Here is a 13,784-nt window from a genome sequence, read left to right as displayed (position 1 = left end):
CCCCACTGAGCACCGTCACTGCAACAGGGCCTCACCGTCTACAGAGGGACCGCTGCCAGGAGAGAAGCCGGGTGTTCTGCAGCAATCCAGAGAGAGGGTCCGCTGCGCTGAGGGAGGCAGCGGGTCAGAGAAAGACTTGGCGGGAACAGATAGTGCGCAGCAGGGACCAGTGAGTGCTGTGACCCCGGAGCATCCATGCAGTGCAGGTCCAGGCGTTATTATCCCTGCTGCCACTTACAGAGACTGTGAGGAGAGAGGTGCAGGGTGCCCGTTGGTCACCACGGAGCGGGGTGTGAAACGATCCGGGCGAGTACTGAGAGCATGCTGCCAGAGAGCGATCGGGTGCAGTACCCCGTCAGGGAAGCAGCGCACCAGTGGTTGTCGGCGCTTCAATCTCGGCAGGAACAGGCAGCAAGCAGCATAGAAAGAAGAGTGCAGCGCGCCCAGTAGCTGGCAGAGATCGAGGTGCCACGTGCTTCATGACCGTGAGTCCCGTAAAGAGAGAACTGAGTGCTGGATAGACTTGTGTAGCCCACCTGGACTTCGGCAGTGTAGATTTGCAGAGCCATGTTGGGCTCGTATAGGACTGTGGCCCATAGCCTTGTCATATATGGACTAGGCTCAGTAGAAGGTACCAGAGACCGACCACTGCCACCAAAAGACGGGGCATTGTTACTCACAGGACCTTCCTGGAAAAGACACCGTGCCAGCCGTTGCCGGCGTTATTGAGTTCACAGCAGGAGTGACAGTTTGAGGAACTCCTTACACAATTGCTTCACAGGAACTGCCATTTACTGATCCTTTATTTTTGAACTCTGCATATCCTTTTCAAACTGAACCGTTTATTCCCCTGTTTCACCCATTACCTATGTAGCAAGGAAAAGAAAATCCAGCTTCTAAAAAACTCCAAAATTATTGTCAATAAAACAGTCCAGTTGGATGAATTCACACGATAATGAGTAACAGATAACGCATTTTGAACAATAGCTTGTTCTTTCTCAAAGCTGACCCATTACCTCCCTGCATGGAGTATTCCCGTTATTAAACTTGTTAACCCTTGCTCTGCCTCCGGTCCGTTACTGCATCCCGCAACCTGCTTACACAGATACAAGGGCCAGTTGACTGGAGGGCCCCAACTTGGCTTCTCCAAACATTTTCATGGAGCCAGGCGACCAGCAGGTCCCAATCTTGGCTTTCTCCAAACGTATCCGTAGTTCAGCGATGGTCAATAGAGCAGATCTGTATTCTTCCAACCGGAGCTCAGGTTCCCTAGGTTGTTTTCTGTAGAATGAAAGATCCATGTCCCTCATGATGGAGCCATGATGTCTTGGCAGCAGTCCTGTATGGTCCCCTGGATGCTTGGATGTCTTGGCAGAATCTCTGGCTGTCTCTCTCTCTATAGAGGCATGTAACCTCTTTTTATACTTAGAAAGTGTCCTTCATTCAGTATTGAAATAAAGGGTGAAAATAGAGATGAGATCAAGTACAGTAGCATTACTTGATTATTTAAAATATTTGCATCATTTTTCCTCCTCTGTTTTCGAAGTCACCAAAATATCTGGCCTACACAATGCATAATTAGCATATCAGTAAACATCACTAGTCATCAAAGATAACAGCACACTATGTTATATCAAATGTCAGCTTACAAGTCAAGTATTCCAGGCTTACACAAACAAAAGTCTGTTTTCTTGACCAACCAGAAATCAACATACAGATAAGTCTATTCTTCTTGGCTTGCAAAAGAAATAGTCATCTGGTTAATTAAGATTAGTGATGAGCGAGTGTACTCATTGCTCGGGTTTTCCTGAGAACGCTCAGGTGACCTCCGAGTATTTATGACTGCTCGGAGATTTCATCGTGGCAGCTGAATGATTTACAGCTAGTAGCCAGCCTGAGTACATGTGGGGGTTGCCTGGTTGCTAGGGAATCCCCACATGTAATCAAGCAGGCTAGTAGCTGTAAATCATTCAGCTGCAGCAAGGAAAACTAAATCTCCGAGCAGTCATAAATACTCGGAGGTCACTCGAGCGTGCTCGGGAAAACCCGAGCAACGAGCACACTCGCTCATCACTAATTAAGATACAATGCTGTGTCTCCACACTGACCTTATGCTTACTGTCGCTATTGGGGCTCACAATCTACATTCGCTATCAGTCTCTGGAGTGTGAGAGAAAATCTGAGAACCTGGAGGAAGCAAACACGGGGGGAACAAACAAACACCTCACAGATGTTGTCTTTGGTGGGATTTGAGTCCAGGACCCCAGCCTCACTCCATCTGTCCATCTATCATAACAAGTCTTGGAAAGATGGGAGAAGTGCACGACCAGGATGGAGGCAGCCTCCACCATATGCATTTTTTTTGGGAAGAATTATTAGTAATAGTGATGAGCGAGTGTACTCGTTGCTTGGGTTTTCCAGAGCACGCTCGGGTGGTCTCCAAGTATTTATGACTGCTCGGAGATTTAGTTTTCATCGCCTCAGCTGAATGATTTACAGCTACTAGCCAGGCTGAGTACATGTGGGGGTTGCCTGGTTGCTAGGGAATCCTCGCTCATCACTAGTACAGAGCGCAGGACACATGTACAGAGCGCAGGACACATGTACAGAGCGCAGGACACATGTACAGAGCGCAGGACACAGGTACAGAGCGCAGGACACAGGTACAGAGCGCAGGACACAGGTACAGAGCGCAGGACACAGGTACAGAGCGCAGGACACAGGTACAGAGCGCAGGACACAGGTACAGAGCGCAGGACACAGGTACAGAGCGCAGGACACAGGTACAGAGCGCAGGACACAGGTACAGAGCGCAGGACACAGGTACAGAGCGCAGGACACACGTACAGAGCGCAGGACACAGGTACAGAGCGCAGGACACACGTACAGAGCGCAGGACACACGTACAGAGCGCAGGACACACGTACAGAGCGCAGGACACACGTACAGAGCGCAGGACACACGTACAGAGCGCAGGACACAGGTACAGAGCGCAGGACACAGGTACAGAGCGCAGGACACAGGTACAGAGCGCAGGACACAGGTACAGAGCGCAGGACACAGGTACAGAGCGCAGGACACAGGTACAGAGCGCAGGACACAGGTACAGAGCGCAGGACACAGGTACAGAGCGCAGGACACAGGTACAGAGCGCAGGACACAGGTACAGAGCGCAGGACACAGGTACAGAGCGCAGGACACATGTACAGAGCGCAGGACACATGTACAGAGCGCAGGACACATGTACAGAGCGCAGGACACATGTACAGAGCGCAGGACACATGTACAGAGCGCAGGACTCAGGTACAGAGCGCAGGACTCAGGTACAGAGCGCAGGACTCAGGTACAGAGCGCAGGACTCAGGTACAGAGCGCAGGACTCAGGTACAGAGCGCAGGACTCAGGTACAGAGCGCAGGACACAGGTACAGAGCGCAGGACAGGTACAGAGAGCAGGACAGGTACAGCACTATGTAAAAGTTTTAGGCATTTATAGAAAAAATGCTGCAGAGTAAGAGGGCTTCTATAAAAGAAATATTAATAGTTTATTTTTATCAGGTAAAAAAATGCAAACTGATGAACAAAAGAGAAATGTAAATCCCATCAGTATCTGGTGATCTGGTCCATCGCCTCCATCATCATTATCTGGTGACCGTCCGTCGCCTCCATCATCATTATCTGGTGACTGTCCGTCGCCTCCATCATGAGTATCTGGTGACCGCCCGTCACCTCCATCATCAGTATCTGGTGACTGCCCATTGCCTCCATCATCAGTATCTGGTGGCGATGGAGGCGACGGGCGGTCACCAGATACTGATGATGGAGGCGATGGGCAGTCACCAGATACTGATGATGGAGGTGACGGGCGGTCACCAGATATTGATGATGGAGGTGACGGGCGGTCACCAGATATTGATTATGGAGGCGATGGGCAGTCACCAGATACTGATGATGGAGGTGACGGGCGGTCACCAGATACTGATGATGGAGGTGACGGGCGGTCACCAGATACTGATGATGGAGGTGACGGGCAGTCGCTAGATACTGATGATGGAGGTGACGGGCAGTCGCTAGATACTGATGATGGAGGTGACGGGCGGTCACCAGATACTGATGAGTTTTACATTTCTATTTTGTTCAATCACTTTGAATTTTGTTAAATGATAAAAATAAACTATTAATTCTACTTTTTAAAGCATTAACAAATATTTTATTTCTATAGCGCCAACATATTCCGCAGCACTTTACAAAGCTTCTTACTTTGTAGCAGTTTTGCACAGTACTATCAGTCCTATATATGAGTAGAACTTGAGGATAAATCGCGAGGAGACACAATCTGTGCGGACATTTCTTGTCTTTATACTATATCACAGATGAACAGTCCTTAGTGGCTATAAAGCTGAATACTAATGTAAAAGAACTGAGTAATGGTGAGCAAGGACACACATGTATGATGGTCCTTCCTGTCTATCTCTATATACATTCCTCAACACTGAGATTACAACATCAAGAAGGAAAAGACACGGAATGATGTCAATCATAGGATGGAAAGACATTAATAATCTGCAAATGGGAATGAATGGAAACTAAATTATCAAAACTCCTGGATTTACGACTATGAGAGGTATAATTCATGTGCAGAAATCCAGGCACTTCCTCAGCTGCTATCACTGAGGTTATTAATGGTCGTCAGATGAAGGTCCTGTCACTGAATGCACTTGGGTAAATCATCAAGATCCTCTGCTGGCAGCTCCTGTGTAATCACCGACCAATGACGTGTCTGATATGCTCGAAGGGAGACAAGTCCAGAGATGCTGCAGTCATAGGAGCACGTTTAGACCACACAGTCTGCTCACAGTACCACAAGCAACATAAGGCACGGTCTTGTTTAAAAACTGCTCATGGGACACTTTGGAGGAATGACCATATCATTTCTAGACATAGACCTCACATCCAGTCTATACTACTGGGAGAGACACACACAGACCTCACATCCAGCCTATATTACTGGAGAGACACAAAGACCTCACATCCAGCCTATATTACTGGGAGAGACACACAGACGTCACATCCAGCCTATATTACTGGGAGAGACACACAGAACTCACATCCAGCCTATATTACTGGAGAGACACAAAGACCTCACATCCAGCCTATATTACTGGGAGAAACACACAGACCTCACATCCAGCCTATATTACTGGGAGAGACACACAGACGTCACATCCAGCCTATATTACTGGGAGAGACACAAAGACCTCACATCCAGCCTATATTACTGGGAGAGACACACAGACGTCACATCCAGCCTATATTACTGGGAGAGACACACAGAACTCACATCCAGCCTATATTACTGGAGAGACACAAAGACCTCACATCCAGCCTATATTACTGGGAGAAACACACAGACCTCACATCCAGCCTATATTACTGGGAGAGACACACAGACGTCACATCCAGCCTATATTACTGGGAGAGACACACAGAGCTCACATCCAGCCTATATTACTGGGAGAGACACACAGACGTCACATCCAGCCTATACTACTGGGAGAGACACACAGACCTCACATCCAGCCTATATTACTGGGAGAGACACACAGACCTCACATCCAGCCTATATTACTGGGAGAGACACACAGACCTCACATCCAGCCTATATTACTGGGAGAGACATACAAACCCCACATCCAGCCTATATTACTGGGAGAGACACACAGAGCTCACATCCAGCCTATATTACTGGGAGAGACACACAGACCTCACATCCAGCCTATATTACTGGGAGAGACACACAGACCTCACATCCAGCCTATATTACTGGGAGAGACACACAGACCTCACATCCAGCCTATATTACTGGGAGAGACACACAGACCTCACATCCAACCTATATTACTGGGAGAGACACACAGACCTCACATCCAACCCATATTACTGGGAGGGACACACAGACCCCACATCCCACCTATATTACTGGGAGAGACACAAAGACCTCACATCCAGCCTATATTACTGGGAGAGACACACAGACGTCACATCCAGCCTATATTACTGGGAGAGACACACAGAACTCACATCCAGCCTATACTACTGGAGAGACACAAAGACCTCACATCCAGCCTATATTACTGGGAGAAACACACAGACGTCACATCCAGCCTATATTACTGGGAGAGACACACAGAGCTCACATCCAGCCTATATTACTGGGAGAGACACACAGACGTCACATCCAGCCTATATTACTGGGAGAGACACACAGAACTCACATCCAGCCTATATTACTGGAGAGACACAAAGACCTCACATCCAGCCTATATTACTGGGAGAAACACACAGACCTCACATCCAGCCTATATTACTGGGAGAGACACACAGACGTCACATCCAGCCTATATTACTGGGAGAGACACAAAGACCTCACATCCAGCCTATATTACTGGGAGAGACACACAGACGTCACATCCAGCCTATATTACTGGGAGAGACACACAGAACTCACATCCAGCCTATATTACTGGAGAGACACAAAGACCTCACATCCAGCCTATATTACTGGGAGAAACACACAGACCTCACATCCAGCCTATATTACTGGGAGAGACACACAGACGTCACATCCAGCCTATATTACTGGGAGAGACACACAGAGCTCACATCCGGCCTATATTACTGGGAGAGACACACAGACGTCACATCCAGCCTATACTACTGGGAGAGACACACAGACCTCACATCCAGCCTATATTACTGGGAGAGACACACAGACCTCACATCCAGCCTATATTACTGGGAGAGACACACAGACCTCACATCCAGCCTATATTACTGGGAGAGACATACAAACCTCACATCCAGCCTATATTACTGGGAGAGACACACAGAGCTCACATCCAGCCTATATTACTGGGAGAGACACACAGACCTCACATCCAGCCTATATTACTGGGAGAGACACACAGACCTCACATCCAGCCTATATTACTGGGAGAGACACACAGACCTCACATCCAGCCTATATTACTGGGAGAGACACACAGACCTCACATCCAACCTATATTACTGGGAGAGACACACAGACCTCACATCCAACCCATATTACTGGGAGGGACACACAGACCCCACATCCCACCTATATTACTGGGAGAGACACACAGACCTCACATCCAGCCTATATTACTGGGAGAGACACACAGACCTCACATCCAGCCTATACTACTGGGAGAGACACACAGACCTCACATCCAACCTATATTACTGCGAGAGACACACTGACCTCACATCCAGACTATATTACTGGGAGAGACACACAGACCTCACATCCAGCCTATATTACTGGGAGAGACACACAGACCTCGCATCCAGTCTATATTACTGGGAGAGACACACAGACCTCACATCTAGCCTATATTACTGGAGAGACACACAGACCTCACATCCAGCCTATATTACTGGGAGAGACACACAGACCTCACATCCAGCCTATATTACTGGGAGAGACACACAGACCTCACATCCAGCCTATATTACTGGGAGAGACACACAGAGCTCACATCCAGACTATATTACTGGGAGAGACACACAGAGCTCACATCCAGACTATATTACTGGGAGAGACACACAGAGCTCACATCCAGCCTATATTACTGGGAGAGACACACAGACCTCACATCCAGCCTATATTACTGGGAGAGACACACAGACCTCACATCCAGCCTATATTACTGGGAGAGACACAGACCTCACATCCAGCCTATATTACTGGGAGAGACACACAGACCTCACATCCAACCTATATTACTGGGAGAGACACAGAGCTCACATCCAGCCTATATTACTAAATTACGATAATCAAACAGGATAAGAGCTGGTGCAGAGGACATATCTGTAATACAACCACATTGTACAGTAAGCATCATTTTTGGATAAAGGATGAAGTGACATCTGTCCACAGTATAAAGATGAGAATTACAGGCTCGAGATTCTGCAAAAATAACCTATGAAGGTATTTATTAATGATGGGAATGTAGTCCCGGATACGCTGGGAGCTTACACATATCTAAGAACTGTACATTTCAGAAATGTTCACACAGATATCTGTGCAGATCCATCTGTCGTCTGCCTATCTCTATACAAAGTCTCTATCTTCTATCTACAATCTCTGTGTTATCTATTTACAATTTATATCTATCTGATATCTGTATTTCTACTGTTTATCTATTCATCCTACTACTTATCTCAAACCTCCCAAATATATATCTGTCTTTCTCTTACTTTGCTATTTATCTCTCCCTCTCTTATTTTTGACTGCTGTACACAGAATTGTTTTCCCTGTCATGTACTGGCTGGCAATCTAATCTCATTTTATCTATCTATCTATCTATCTATCTATCTATCTATCTATCTATCTATCATCTATCTATTATATATCTATTATCTATCTATCATCTATTATCTATCTATTATCGCTCTATTATATATCTATTATCTATCTATTGTCGCTCTATTATCTATCTATCTATCTATCTATCTATCTATCTATCTATCTATCTATCTATCTATCTATCATCTATCTATTATATATCTATTATCTATCTATCATCTATTATCTATCTATTATCGCTCTATTATATATCTATTATCTATCTATTGTCGCTCTATTATCTATCTATCTATCTATCTATCTATCTATCTATCTATCTATTATCTATCATCTATCTGTCTGATCTCCATACATAAGTGGCAGAATATGGGAATTGTCCTGGATACACCGTGTAATGTAGAGGATTTCACTAGATACAAGGAGAATATACGATGGTTATCGATCATCCATGGTGGGAGTTGTTACACTTATGTTATAGAAGAAGCCCCTAACGGTGGGCGCACAATGTCCAGGGCGGCTCCGCACCTTCCTACATGCACCATAATGGATGCACACTTTACTTTATAAAATCCCACGCCATTTCAGCTGCTGCTTTTATTAAACGCCAATCCCCCTTACAAAAAAAGGCATAAAATAGAGTAAAAAATAGTAATGAAACCCAGTAATTCCTTTCTGAGCTCAGCACTTTGTATCAGTTTAGAACAAATATTCTGCTGGAAGATCGGCGTGCACTCGGTCAAAGTGTCGAGGTGCTGGTGGAAGGTGTCCCGAGACCCCAGGACCAGGGCTGGAGACCTTCTCCGCACGCTCTGCTTCTTTGTGATACAAGTTTCTTTATTTCGTGCAAACAAACAAAATTAAATGTGACTTTGAGATGTGCGACAAAGTAACGACATTACGACCCCACTGGGGTCTTCATCACAATGTCCTGCAAGGAAAGAAGACAGAATGAGTGAATATAAAGGAAAAATGAACAAAACTGGATAAAAGTGAGCAAAATAAACACAACAGGTGACGAAGTCAGAGCCCTCACATGATAAAGGCTGTCAGCCTGAGGGTCCAATCTTGCTCTATTTGCTGTATATATATATGCACATATTCCGGTTGGACCCTCGGGCTGACAGCCTTTATCATGTGAGGTCTCTGACTTTCTCACCTGTTGTGTTTATTTTGCTCCATTTTATCCACTTTTCTTCATTTTTCCTTTGTTTGGATTGTTGGCTTTGTTTACAGACTGTTGTTGTTTTTTGTGTAATTGTTTATACAATTGTATCCTCTGAGATATTGGACACACATTGTTGGTTGTTGCCCTGTGATCATTCTATTATTCACTCATTCTGTCTTCTTTTCTTGCAGGACATTGTGATGAAGACCCCAGTGGGGTCGTAACGTCGTTACTTTGTTGCACATCACAAAGTCACATTTAATTTTGTTTGTTCTCACGAAATAAAGAAACTTGTATCACCAAGAAGCAGAGCGTGCGGAGAAGGTCTCCAGCCCTGGAACAAACACTATGACTTGGGGAGAAGATGCACCTGGACCAGAGGTTGTCAGACATCAGTCCTGCAGTGCTGGAATCAATGGAACATCTGACAACCTTAGTTCCCCCTAGCATAGAATATAAGGCAGAACCAGCGGAACAGAAAAAAAAAGACCGAGGACCCCCTTGTAAATCTTTATGTGGTGGGAGATGGGGGAAAAAAGTATTAGGGGGAGATATGATATTTTATAGGGGCTATGGGTGTAAAGAAATAAAACCTGACACCTCATGTATACAGTCTATCACTGCTGCATGCAAATGATCCCATAAGCAAACGCATTCCTATACATATTCATGATGAACGTCGCTACTGCCTGCGGATGGATTTTGCTCTTGCTTCGCCCCAGGCAGGAAATTTTGCACTTTAAAAAAAATTACAAAAATCAAAGTATTTCCCTTTGGACAACAATACCCACCCCTTCATTGACTTTACAACATAAACCAAAGATGTGGAATCGCTACAGGAAGGGCGCGCGCTGTCTCTTTAAGAAGAATTTACACTACGGAATGCTACAAAGTGATATTAGTGGTTATCAATATAAATGAAAAATAAAGTCACATGACTTTAGGTAAAATGCAGATAAATAAAGGTGCAGTTATCTTCCTATCTAAGTCCCAATAAGGGGCGTCAGATCCTTCTCATCCCCATTATCTCCATGGTTTAGACTGAGGGTCTCCTCGGCAGAAGAGCTGACAATCACCAAGGGCAGCGCAGCTGGATGGAGCCTGGGTGCCAGAGGGGGCGCCACCGAGTCACTGCCTCATCCGGGGTATCTACACACAGGACTAGGAAGGCAAAATGCCCCCCACCCGGCAGACCCCCAAACTGAAGGGAAGTATGAAGGGGAGAACCACGTACCTGGCTGACGGAGGCTGCTTCATTGTGTCCAGTGCTATGGGAGACGCCAGGAAGAACGTGCGGAGACCCTCTAACTGCTCCCCGGCAGGTGGTCGGTGGTCGGGGGCTCCTACACTGATGGGATGGCTGCCCCGGGGGCCCGCAGCATTCTAGACGCAGGTGTCCGAGCCTCAGTCCACACAATGTAGCTGAGAATGACCGGTGTCACTGCGCCCCCCGATCACTGCGCCCCCGCCGATCACTGCGCCCCCCGATCACTGCGCCCCCGCCGATCACTGCGCCCCCCGCCGATCACTGCGCCCCCCGCCGATCACTGCCGTGTTTCCTCCCCGGTTGTCTCACGCCGGAGTCTGGGGATGGAGGCGGCGGGGACGATGCACAACCGGCATTTAAATCTGAATGGCGGGGAGGTATTCAGGGAAGATCGGGAGCCGCGGCCGCTGATTGGCCGAGGGAGGAGCAGGAGTGACGGAGACGGACAGACCGGCGACCGCCGAAAAGTCAGGGATTTATTCCTCCCTCGTCTTCAGGCATCGGGCGGAAGGATTGATCAGAGTCTGAATGAAAAGCGTTCATCATAGCCGCCTGCAGAAGTCACTGCAACCGCGTCCCCGCCAGCTGCTGCTCAATGCAAGGCATCATCCAGGACCAGCAGCAGGAGAGGGTGCAGTGCAGGAGGAGAGGGTGCAGTGCAGGAGGAGAGGATGCAGTGCAGGAGGAGAGGGTGCAGTGCAGGAGGAGAGGGTGCAGTGCAGGAGGAGAGGGTGCAGTGCAGGAGGAGAGGGTGCAGTGCAGGAGGAGAGGATGCAGTGCAGGAGGAGAGGGTGCAGTGCAGGAGGAGAGGGTGCAGTGCAGGAGGAGAGGGTGCAGTGCAGGAGGAGAGGGTGCAGTGCAGGAGGAGAGGGTGCAGTGCAGGAGGAGAGGGTGCAGTGCAGCAGGAGAGGATGCAGTGCAGCAGGAGAGGGTTCAGTGCAGGAGGAGAGGATGCAGTGCAGGAGGAGAGGGTGCAGTGCAGCAGGAGAGGGTTCAGTGCAGGAGGAGAGGATGCAGTGCAGGAGGAGAGGGTGCAGTGCAGCAGGAGAGGGTTCAGTGCAGGAGGAGAGGATGCAGGAGAAGAGGGTGTAGTGCAGGAGGAGAGGATGCAGGAGGAGAGGGTTCAGTGCAGGAGGAGAGGATGCAGGAGAAGAGGGTGTAGTGCAGGAGGAGAGGATGCAGTGCAGGAGGAGAGGGTGCAGGAGGAGAGGGTGCACTGCAGGCAGGAGGAGAGGATGCAGTGCAGGAGGAGAGGATGCAGTGCAGGAGGAGAGGGTGCAGTGCAGGAGGAGAGGGTGCAGACAGGAGGAGAGGATGCAGTGCAGGAGGAGAGGATGCAGTGCAGCAGGAGAGGGTTCAGTGCAGGAGGAGAGGATGCAGGAGAAGAGGGTGTAGTGCAGGAGGAGAGGATGCAGTGCAGGAGGAGAGGGTGCACTGCAGGCAGGAGGAGAGGATGCAGTGCAGGAGGAGAGGGTGCAGTGCAGGAGGAGAGGGTGCAGACAGGAGAGGATGCAGTGCAGGAGGAGAGGATGCAGTGCAGCAGGAGAGGGTTCAGTGCAGGAGGAGAGGATGCAGTGCAGGAGGAGAGGGTGCAGTGCAGCAGGAGAGGATGCAGTGCAGCAGGAGAGGGTTCAGTGCAGGAGGAGAGGATGCAGTGCAGGAGGAGAGGGTGCAGTGCAGCAGGAGAGGGTTCAGTGCAGGAGGAGAGGATGCAGTGCAGGAGGAGAGGGTGCAGGAGGAGAGGGTTCAGTGCAGGAGGAGAGGATGCAGGAGAAGAGGGTGTAGTGCAGGAGGAGAGGATGCAGGAAGAGAGGGTTCAGTGCAGGAGGAGAGGATGCAGGAGAAGAGGGTGTAGTGCAGGAGGAGAGGATGCAGTGCAGGAGGAGAGGGTGCAGGAGGAGAGGGTGCACTGCAGGCAGGAGGAGAGGATGCAGTGCAGGAGGAGAGGATGCAGTGCAGGAGGAGAGGGTGCAGGAGGAGAGGGTGCAGACAGGAGGAGAGGATGCAGTGCAGGAGGAGAGGATGCAGTGCAGCAGGAGAGGGTTCAGTGCAGGAGGAGAGGATGCAGGAGAAGAGGGTGTAGTGCAGGAGGAGAGGGTGCAGGAGGAGAGGGTGCACTGCAGGCAGGAGGAGAGAATGCAGTGCAGGAGGAGAGGATGCAGTGCAGGAGGAGAGGGTGCAGTGCAGGAGGAGAGGGTGCAGACAGGAGAGGATGCAGTGCAGGAGGAGAGGATGCAGTGCAGCAGGAGAGGGTTCAGTGCAGGAGGAGAGGATGCAGTGCAGCAGGAGAGGATGCAGTGCAGCAGGAGAGGGTTCAGTGCAGGAGAGGATGCAGTGCAGGAGGAGAGGGTGCAGTGCAGCAGGAGAGGGTTCAGTGCAGGAGGAGAGGATGCAGTGCAGGAGGAGAGGGTGCAGGAGGAGAGGGTTCAGTGAAGGAGGAGAGGATGCAGGAGAAGAGGGTGTAGTGCAGGAGGAGAGGATGCAGGAGGAGAGGGTTCAGTGCAGGAGGAGAGGATGCAGGAGAAGAGGGTGTAGTGCAGGAGGAGAGGATGCAGTGCAGGAGGAGAGGGTTCAGTGCAGGAGGAGAGGGTTCAGTGCAGGAGGAGAGGATGCAGGAGAAGAGGGTGTAGTGCAGGAGGAGAGTGCAGGAGGAGAGGGTGCACTGCAGGCAGGAGGAGAGGATGCAGTGCAGGAGGAGAGGATGCAGTGCAGGAGGAGAGGGTGCAGTGCAGGAGGAGAGGGTGCAGACAGGAGGAGAGGATGCAGTGCAGGAGGAGAGGATGCAGTGCAGCAGGAGAGGGTTCAGTGCAGGAGGAGAGGATGCAGTGCAGGAGGAGAGGGTGCAGTGCAGCAGGAGAGGGTTCAGTGCAGGAGGAGCGGATGCAGTGCAGGAGGAGAGGGTGCAGTGCAGCAGGAGAGGGTTCAGTGCAGGAGGAGAGGGTGCAGGAGAAGAGGGTGTAGTGCA

The 13,784-nt window shown here is 49.3% G+C and overlaps 1 protein-coding gene across 1 annotated transcript in view; it reads right to left on the bottom strand.

Moving 5' to 3' along the window:
- The window catches only part of LOC143814980 (galactosylgalactosylxylosylprotein 3-beta-glucuronosyltransferase 1-like), a 124,874-nt gene extending 113,456 nt beyond the window's left edge, over nt 1-11,418 (bottom strand). The window contains exon 1 of the mRNA XM_077293724.1: nt 10,787-11,418. The gene's annotated coding sequence lies outside the window, so the exon portion shown is untranslated. The remainder of the gene's footprint in view (nt 1-10,786) is intronic.
- Nucleotides 11,419-13,784: the final 2,366 nt, after the last annotated feature.

Source organism: Ranitomeya variabilis, chromosome 3, assembly GCF_051348905.1.
Source record: "Ranitomeya variabilis isolate aRanVar5 chromosome 3, aRanVar5.hap1, whole genome shotgun sequence".
NCBI classification, from domain to species: domain Eukaryota; kingdom Metazoa; phylum Chordata; class Amphibia; order Anura; family Dendrobatidae; genus Ranitomeya; species Ranitomeya variabilis.
The sequence above is the reverse complement of the archived record's forward strand: the minus strand, read 5'-3'. Positions and strand labels throughout refer to the sequence as shown.